At 29.8% G+C, this 10,085-nt stretch overlaps 1 protein-coding gene and 1 long non-coding RNA gene across 6 annotated transcripts in view; one reads left to right on the top strand and one right to left on the bottom strand.

Moving 5' to 3' along the window:
• The first annotated feature begins 1,783 nt into the window (after positions 1-1,783).
• RhoGEF64C (Rho guanine nucleotide exchange factor at 64C) overlaps positions 1,784-10,085 on the top strand; it is a 71,523-nt gene continuing 63,221 nt past the window's right edge. For all 4 annotated transcript variants that reach the window (XM_069056203.1, XM_069056208.1, XM_069056190.1 and 1 more), the window contains exon 1: positions 1,784-1,962. The gene's annotated coding sequence lies outside the window, so the exon portion shown is untranslated. The remainder of the gene's footprint in view (positions 1,963-10,085) is intronic.
• LOC138141426 (uncharacterized) lies at positions 6,551-7,770 on the bottom strand. 2 transcript variants are annotated; one of them, XR_011163153.1, is made up of 4 exons: positions 7,348-7,770; positions 7,180-7,277; positions 6,741-7,124; positions 6,551-6,683 (listed from the first exon to the last, which is right to left on the bottom strand). It is a non-coding gene; the product is annotated as an uncharacterized lncRNA (long non-coding RNA). The 2 variants fall into 2 exon arrangements; XR_011163152.1 differs by having other exon boundaries at positions 7,180-7,770.

Here is a 10,085-nt window from a genome sequence, read left to right as displayed (position 1 = left end):
GAAAATTATTGTTGTAGGGATTTTAATATTAAGGATGCGGCGCCAAATTTAAATGAGTAAAATGATAAAATTTTAATAGAGCTCTATTAAATCGGACCCTATCTAAACATTTTAATATTCTAAAGATCTAAAGAATCTATAATGCGTCACATAAAGCAAACGAGTTAAGCAAAATGAATTCTTCGGAAAGTTTCACTCTTGACGTAAAAAAAAATATGACTTACTTATAGTATTTTTACCCCTAATAAAAATATTGACTAAAATCATAAATCACACCAACAAAGAAACAGATCTTAAAGCACCCCATCTGGTAATTTATGGTGGGGTGTTAAATAACCTCAGCCAAATATTTGATGACACTCAAGGGGCAAAGATGACCGGTTTCGTAACTGTAAAATGTAAGTACCTACCTGTAAGTGGATTGGTGTGATTTATGATTTCAGTCAATATTTCTATTAAGGGTAAAAATACTATACCACTACCAGGTTCTTCTCTCTCCCATCCGAAGAAGCTTGTCACATGGAAGAAAAACCTCTTTGATTTTTCACTTTTTGGCTCACCTAAAAATTTTTATCATTCGTTTTCTTTGGCTGTAGACATTTTCGAAGCCACTTAAATAAACAACAGTTACATACCTAAGAATAAAAATAAATTCACAGTTTGACAAATGGAAAAGCGATTAGAAAACTTTAATGAAATCATTGAAATCTGTATTCATCTTCTTGTGTTTGTTGTTCTTTTCTTCTCTTTAATTATTATTATTTTAGGTACCTAAATATAGCCTTTTCCAACTGAGTTTGATAGTTAAATATAAAACTAACCTTAAAAGCTGGGTTTGAAAAAAAATTAAAGCATTAATTAGGGCTTTATATTTCTGCACATATTTCTACAATTTAAAATCTCCAAATCTCTCGCTGGACGAACTTTAACTGAATAACGTATTACTGGCTGCATTAAATTTCGTTAGGATCGGAAAGTTATGTGAATCAGTCTGCATAAAAACGTAATTAGTAAAAACTGTACCTAACTAAAAAATTAATAGTTACCATCATCGATTTATAAATTCATCGACAAACCTTGCGTTGACTCACTATCGCCAAAAAATTCTATTTTTTTTTTTTTGAAATAAATGACAAATTTTGTCATTTTACATGAGGAAATTTTTGAGAGAAAAAGTAAAAATTTGGAAAAATAAACGAACAAAAACAAATCAAAAAAAAATTTTCGCTTGAATTTCTTCATAGACTTGCTTATTGTCAACAAGCTGGGGGATGGCAATTCGAACATTTAATGCCATAATTTTAAGTACATATGTAGTCAGTAACACAGTTTTTGAATTGTTTTTGTTCGTTATAAAATTTATTTTTTCTAACTTAATTTTTGTTTACTGTCGTTTAGACAATTAAAAGGACTATCAGAATCAAGAAAAAAAAAATAGGGAGTTTCCATTAAAAAAAAATATCGATGACATCACTCGAAAACAAATGACTGCTGGGAATTTTATTTGGTATTAAAATATGTATTTTCATAAACTGAAAGATTTTTTTGAAAAAAAAAAAATTTGTTTAATTTTGCCGCTCACTGTATAAGTAAATAAGTAGGTACAACTTTTAAAATACATACCTATTTCATTATTTCTGCTTTACTATATTTATCAATACACCTTTGATTAGTTCTTTTCATTTCTCTACACGAAATTGCTATTACAATTTCATAGGATGTTGGAAAGGATGTCCGGTGGACGTGTTCCCTCCTGCAAGAACCGCGGTCACGTGATCATTAACTCGCGGCCAGCGCTTTCTTCTTTCTTCAATCTGTTGCCAACCGTGTTGTCGTAGTGATATTGTGTTTACTGTTTATCGTAAAAACATTTTTTTCGTGTGCGTGTTGTGACTTTTGTGACATGTAATTTATTAAGTGCCCTTGGATACCGTATTTAAGTAGTAGTTTAAGTCACAAAAGGTATTTAATATTTTTGTTATTTTCAATTGTTTAAGTTGACTACATATTACCTGTAGTAATATATTTATTAATTAGACATATCATCTATAAATACTCGTACCTATATAACATACATATTTTCGAAAATTTTGGCATTTGAATGGAATTTTGAAAGTAATAATGATAACATGTTTTTCGTTTTTTTTTTTAAATCTTCAGAAATCTGAAAATTGGTTGATAATGTGTAATTTTTTTAAAACCAATAAAATAAAAAAACCTTTAATCATTTTGCAATAGGTCAAATGGTGATTTGACTTTTCTGTTACGAAGTGAGTACTTACTCAGGTAAAATAAAAAATACTTTAATGAAATTTAAAAGTTGATGGCATTGATGCAAATTTTTTAAAAGTTACTGGTTTTTTCATGTAGATCTTTTAAGGTGAGTCATCTTGCAAGTCTTCATAACAAACGTGAATTTACTTTGTGGTGTCAAATTTGAAATTGCCCATTAAACTGTTCCAGTTTCTTTTATTTCATAGATGAAGGAAATATTTTGAAAAATTTTAATTTGTTATAGAAATACAATAGTTAGGAATATAGACAGTTCTAAAAACTTTCTTTCTACTTTATTGGTAGTTTCCATTTTGCGTAGATAGTTTGTCTCTCTCTCACTCTCTCTCTTTCTATGTTGTGCAATGACAAATATTTGCTTTTTAAAAATTTTAGAATGGTCGGTGTTCAGAAAATTGGTAGTCTTCACTTAATACTTTTAAAGTATTAAGTGAAGACTACCAATTATTACTTTTTTCTTAGTGAAGTCATTGAAAGATTTAATCACAAATTATTTATAATTTACTTAAATTTTCACTTTCAATACTTACTTGAAAATCTGTTTTAATACCTTGGTGCAAAATATTCTCATCCAATCATTTGCTTCGCACTGTTATAATGTACATTCCTATCAAGTCATAGTACCAACACGATTCTATGATCATTTCTAAAGTTCTTTAATGGTCGTTAAATGTCAAGGCACAATCTAAACATGGAGTCCGTAACTCGTTCTCGGCATGTTTTACTCGGGTTTGTCTTTAATGCCAATTTGGGTGGTTAGTTTGCCATTCTTTCTTCCCTTGATTCAAAAGTGAACCTTCTACTTATGATATAGAAAATGCGAAGGTAAATTTTTCAAAAATTAGAAAAACGAATTAATGGAGCCTTGAACGTGTTAAAAACCTTATTTAAAAGAAAAGGAAAAGTTAGAAAGTATGCCAATAATTGATTTGTTCTTGTTAAATACTAATTTTCGACATGGCTATAGTTAACATTTGAAATTAATTATTTCATACAACTTACCTAATGTGTTAACAACTAAATATAATCTTTCGATTTTTGTAACATTATTAATACAAAAAAAATTTTGCAGCAAGGGAGTTTTTCTTAGTCCTATCAAATATGTCCTGCAAACATTTTAGTGTCACTAAGGATATACCATCCAAGTCTGAAGTAATGGCCACTGTCGTAACAGTTGTAAACAGTTCAATTTAATTATTATTATTATGCAGAATATTTATTTAAATATTTGCACGTTACCTTACTGTGTTTATTAATACTTGCTGAATTGTGTAATGTGTGTTCTTAAATGTCTTTAATTTGTAAATGTGCTAAATACATTGCAAAATCATACTGTGTATCTACAAAGACAAATTTAAAAATATTGTTGATCTAATGTCGTTAAAAATTTTAATTTCTCTAAATTATCCGTTAAAAGTTTTGTACATTCAGCAGGTGTTTATTAAATTTGTTTGGAGAATTTGCATATAGCAATAACGACATGGAACTTCCCATGAGGCAACGAAGTATGGCTGCTGTCCATATTTTAGTCGCTATACGTGTTTTATTATCTAGAGCAACTAACTTTTCATGCTTTGCTGATTTAAGATACTTACCTATTAGGTAATAATATAACGAAGTCGTTGCATATAGAAGCGAATGAACTTATTAAAGCTAATACCGAAAAGTTTAACGTACTCGTACGAACATGTTTCTGTTTTCCCAATTTCACTGTAGTTCAGACCCTTCACGGATGAGTTTTTTCAACTGTAGTAGGTATTTCACTTGAGCCCTTACATGACATTTTCTCTTATTTGCCACACTTTAGTGGTTATTAAAATGCAATTAACAGTAAAATTCTGTATTTTTCAGTTGCTAGGTTAACTTTACAATTTGTAGACTGTTACTTCTTTTATCATCATCAAATTATTATTTTTTCGGGAATTCTTTGCAATTTTAATTGTAGGTACATAAGATAGTTAGGTATGTTCAGTTTAAGTAAACTTACTAAATTAGTTGTCATTTTAGACTCGTATGTATTTATTGCGTCCTCAATTACAATTTGTATTTGTAATTTTTGATCGCCTAATTATATCGAAATTCGGTTTTTAGTTTTGTATATATGGATTATTTTGTTAATAAATATCAAAATCAACTTTTCTGCGTGGAATGAAATATATGAGAAAAAAGAATCTTTCAAAGATTTCCTTGAATTATAAAAATGAAAAAATAGGCCATTGATGTGGTTTTGAAACTCCCATGTTAATCCTTGACCTGTCTTAATAACAGTAAACAGTAAATTAGTTTAGGAAGATCGTTCAAGGATATGAGAAAGGCAGCTTGAATTCATTAGAATATTGCCCACTGTTGCTACAGTTGGAGTAAATCTCAACCGAGTCTTACTGGTTGTCAAACTCGACTGATTGATATTTTTATCGGCTTAATCCATCTTCAAGAATTTCAGAGAACAATTTAAGGTGGGCTGTAAGCAGGATATTAAAATATCGTAATTAGCACAATCATGACATTTAACAAAGTCGTGGCATTCGTGAGAACACTATTAGAGACATAGCTTTAGGCTTAAAAATTTACTGTTACGTACGACGGCAGCAAAAAGAACTGTCTGTTATTGACGTACCTAATAGTAACAGTAATAAAACATTTGTTGATAATAATTTGGTACAACGGGCGATTTATTTTACTTTATTCTATTTTTATTTCGTTTTAAAAATAGTTTAAGATCATTTTAGAATAAAATCGTGGTAAAAACTTTTGAAAATATGTACCGGCCAATTTACTTTCTAAACTGTAGAACGGTTTCTAATTTTCCGTGAAATCTTTTCATAAATACATTGCATGTGTGCGTCAGTTTTTGGCGATATTGCTACTTTATTGCAGTACTGCTTACGGTTATTTAATCTACCACAAATTTCTGGAGTTTTCGAACGTCCATTGTTTTGTTTAGTTTGTAAATTTACCGTTCACAAACAAATTTATTCATTATTTTAAACGTTTTCAGATAAGAAAACCACATTAAGTTAAATTACTGTTGTTAGTACATATCTGTGTGAGTTTTCTAAACAATAGACATACATACTTATAGGTATAGATAAGGACAATAAAATTGTCATTTATAATATCCCGATGCATAGATTCTATCCGAAGATTTTTTTGAGTACCGGGTGAGATGAGTTTTATCGTCAGTGCGAAAACATCCACTTCTAATCAATTTAAAATTCTCAAAAAATTCAGAAATGATTGTGTATCATTCTAGAACAGTCTGTAAAAATTTCAAAATTTTTAATAAAACAGGTAAAGATTTTGTTTTAATTCAATAACTGCTACATTAATTTATATAATTTTTCACTGAGAGTCCTTTCAAACATTCAGGAAAAATTTGGTGTCATTGAAATCATGAAAACATCACCGGTTTTTGAAATAAACGGAATTTGATATTAAAGCCTAAAATTTAGCTATGATTTATTATTAAATTGGGTGGTCAGTTCCACAAAAGAAGTTGATGTAGGTTATTTATGATACCCTTTAGGGACTTAAGAATTACTAGAAATGTGGTCAACAGATGTTTCCCAACAATGAGATATTTATTTATGACACTGCAGTTGTAAATCTTGGTCATTTTTCGCTCTTAATGTTAAAATTGGAATAATTCAAAAACGAATAATTTTCTTTTGATGCGAATTTCGTAAATGTGTTCTTTGAATTAATTTGTGAATTATGAGCGTGTACGAAAAACAATTTTTTTTTTGCTCAAAAACAATTTTTTAAATTTTATGGCTCTGAATTTAGTGATAAGTGAAAATTGATTACACACATTTGAAGTCTTATATCAAGGGAATGTAACCCAAAAGTTTCTTAATTTTTACTAATTTTTTAATAGGTTTAATCGTGCTGACGATAAAACTCATCTCACCCGGTACATTGCTTACAAAGTTATTATGACTTATTAATCGCCCGAATCGAAGACTAGGACGATTACTTTGTCAGCAATGCACGAAAATAAAATTTTCTGGCGGATATAAATCTATGCAGAGGGATATTCGGCAAGAAAATCGCATGAATACAGAGTGATCAACAAGAAACCAAATCAAGAGTGCTACCTCATTTTTTGTTTTATCGAAACGTATTTCTATCATGGATCAGCCGCTTTTATTTACTTGCTGTGGACACTCGTTTTGTTGGTTGCCTACCTCTCAAAAATCTATCATTAATTGCCTTTATAAATTTTTTGTAATTCATGAATAATAGATTTAAAAGCAAGTTATAATTAATTATTATTTATTATTGATTAAGGAAAAAACACACAGTTACACAAAATTCCTTCATAAGGCACAATCTTGAGTTACAAAATTTTAAAAATAATTATTTTTCACAATTCTTTGTTTTGTTGTTTTCTGTAAGAAAAGTGTAAAAGTTATTATTCTCTAAATTTTGGGTAATTGAGAACTTACTCGTATCTTTTCTAGCAGTGTTTAAAACATTTAAATTACTCCAAGGTCAAAAAATAAGTTTTCACAAAAACTGCTCAAAATGTTCTCCATTGTGGTCCAGACAGAATCAAACTCGCCTCTCATAATTTCAAAAACCCTTATGAAGCTGTCAATTTGTTTAAGGTAATGTGTGGGTTTTATTTCTTGCAACACACAAAGGGAAACAAATTAATATCCTTCTTAAAAAAATTCTGTTAAGTGCCATAACACAATTTAACTTGTTGTCTTAAACGCCTTATGGAAGTTGAGGGATGTTCCTTGATAATTTGTGGAACATTTTGCACCATTTCTAAAATTTGAACTAAGAACTGACCTGACTTCTTCTTAATGATGGGTTATGATTTGCTAAAATTAGGCACTATAATTTTAAGACATTGATAAACTTGTTGATAACCAATACCATCAGGTTCGGACATCTGGCTTAAAATTCTTCAGTGTAAGGGGGTACAAAGTAAGGCCAGTCTTCATTTTCTTGTTTCACCCTCTTTCGAAAATAATCTAATAAAAATGCCATCTCTTTAATGGTAAAACCCATTTTACAACTTATTCTGGGATAATTATTGCTTACAACTTCAATAAACGTCTGTAAACTTTGCCGAAATCAAAGATTTGTTTTCTAGGTTAAATCACTTAAATTGTCAACAACAACAACCTTGAATTTTGAAATGTGACATTTCAACGAAGCATCTCCGTACCAGTAGCGTCGCGTTTGGCAATAAAGATGATAATTAACTTACTCTTACAAATGTAAAATGTTGCTCTTGTTAATCTTATAAATTGTTTCCCTTATCTTATAATAATAATAAAATGCACAATTATAATTTCAACGTCTAAAATTCATAAAGTATCATTTTTATTAAGTAGCGTTTGAGACCATAAATTGTCTACGCCCATGTTTTGACCGCTTATGTGCATATGATTTTGCTACGACGTGACCGATAATTTGCAACGCTTGCTCTGATTTGGATTCTTGTTGATCACTCTGTAGATTAACCATCACTGAACGACAAAAAATGTATCTAAAGGTTTTTAAAAATACATACCAAGACTATAGAATTTTAACTCCTCAACAAATTGAACTTTTATTTATAAAAATGTAGTCAATCGAATAAAAATTTTGCAATTTTTGTTATATTGGAAATATTTTTCTTTCCACCTAGAGTTGTCAAAAATATTTCCGGAAATATTTTATGTATCCATAGTAATAACAAGAAACGTAGCTTTCTCATTGGATAGTAGATTCATGAATGCGATTTTCTTCGATTTTTTATCCTGCCAAATACATCATACACAACTGAAGTTAAAGAAATACTCTTGACTATTAAGGAAAACCGCATCAAAATACAATTAATGCTTTATATTCAAGAGTAAAACAGTAGGTTTTTAGTTATTATCACTTATCAGTGACCCAGAGATATACACAGCTATAATTTTTGCCTTTTATAATACTTTAAGAAGATATATACAGTTGGTTTCATAACGAACGAGAACGGTCAGAAAAAAATGCACACATTTTTACAATTTTTTATAGTTTGAAAATGTAAAAGTAGTGTAAATTTTATAAATTCGTAGGAAGTAAGTTGTGCTTTGGGGACAAATCGGTCAAAGTGTCAAATATCGAAAACGTTTTAAATGAGATAGTGTGAACATCGGATGAAATTTTGATATGAAATACAAAAATACCAAATTAATCCTGTAAATGTAATAATTGCAGAAACTCTGAAACATATAAAAATGGGTTGATCGTGCTTGCTGACCAAGATTTATGTCAACGATATAAAGCAGAAAATCCTAGAACGTAACTCTGACAACCTTACTTTTATCTGGTCCACGGATAGTAATGAAGTGGATTTTATGTAGACTTTATTCAGTTATAAATTGATATCTTTATTTACTGTGAAGTCGGGACACACCTGGCATTATTGACAATCACATGACAATTCTATTTTCCATAATTCTGAAATATTTTTTGTTAATTAAAATGTGCCCCAATGATGAAGGTTTCTTAAATAAAAAAAAATATTTTCGGTTACAGCCATTTTTAATTTTTTATAATTGAGACTTTTGTGAGGGATGTCCAACCCATACAAAAGCTTAAAGTTATTCATGTTTTTGGATCAAGTTATGAATGAAAAACGTATTACTGGCTGCATTTAAATTTCGTCAGGGTATATGTAAAGTTCCTTAAGATGAGAATACTGTTCTGCTACTGAATCTGAAATATGTAGTTCTAGGCTGTACAAGGCGATCAAAAAGGAAACAAATCAGAGCACTCTTTGCAAATTATCAGACATGTTGTAGCGGAATCTTATGCAAATAAGCGTCCAATGCATGGGCGTAGAAAATTTGTGGTCTCAAACACTACTTTATAATAAATCATAGCTCATACATTTTAGACGTTGGAATTATAATTGTGGATTTTATTATTATTATCAGATAGGTAATGGAGAAAATTTATAAAATAAACAAGAGCAACATTTTACATTCGTAAGAATAGGTAATTTACCAGCTTTATTGCCAAACCCGACGCCACTGGTAAGCAGATTTTTCGGTAAAACGTCAGTTTTAAACCAACGGTATTGATGTTAACCTTGAAAAAAAGTTTTCGATTTCGGCAAAGTTTACGGCCGTTCCCTGTAATTGTAAGTAACAATTATCCCAGAATAAGTGGTAAAATCAGTTTTACCCTTGAAGATAAAGTATTAATTGCTAATAATTAATGAATAATAGATTTTGCGAGATGTCGGCAACCAATAAAACGACTGTGTATAGCGAGTTTACATATGTGTACGATTAAGCTAAGACAGACGTTTCGATAAAACAAAAGAAGTAGTACTCCTGATTTGTGTTCTTGTTGATCACTCTGTATAGGTAGTATGTACCTACATTCTTTGTTGGTTTAAGAGTGAGAACTTGAGAAATACACATACGAGTCGGAGTATGTACGAGAATACACAACGAGACCGGTATATGTATTCACAAGTAGGTAATTATAAATGCAAAACACAGTGCAAAAATTATAATAGTTGATTAGTTATGTTATTAATTTGAATTGAAGTTGAAACAGAATGTTTTACGGCAACATAAATTAAAATAGAACAGTTGAAATTACAGTATCTAGTCCATTAAACATTGTTTTATTAAGGGCCGATTTCACCAACGTGAGTTAAATTTAACTACAGATTAAAATATACGAAAACATTGTTATAACAATAGGTAACTAAAACTAAAGTAACGAAGCATTTTAACCAACAGTTAACATTAACTGGCGTTGGTGAAATCGGCCCTATGACACATATAATATTT

The sequence above is a fragment of the Tenebrio molitor genome, chromosome 1 (genome assembly GCF_963966145.1).
Source record: "Tenebrio molitor chromosome 1, icTenMoli1.1, whole genome shotgun sequence".
Lineage (NCBI taxonomy): Eukaryota > Metazoa > Arthropoda > Insecta > Coleoptera > Tenebrionidae > Tenebrio > Tenebrio molitor.
This window is presented reverse-complemented; position numbering and strand designations above follow the sequence as displayed.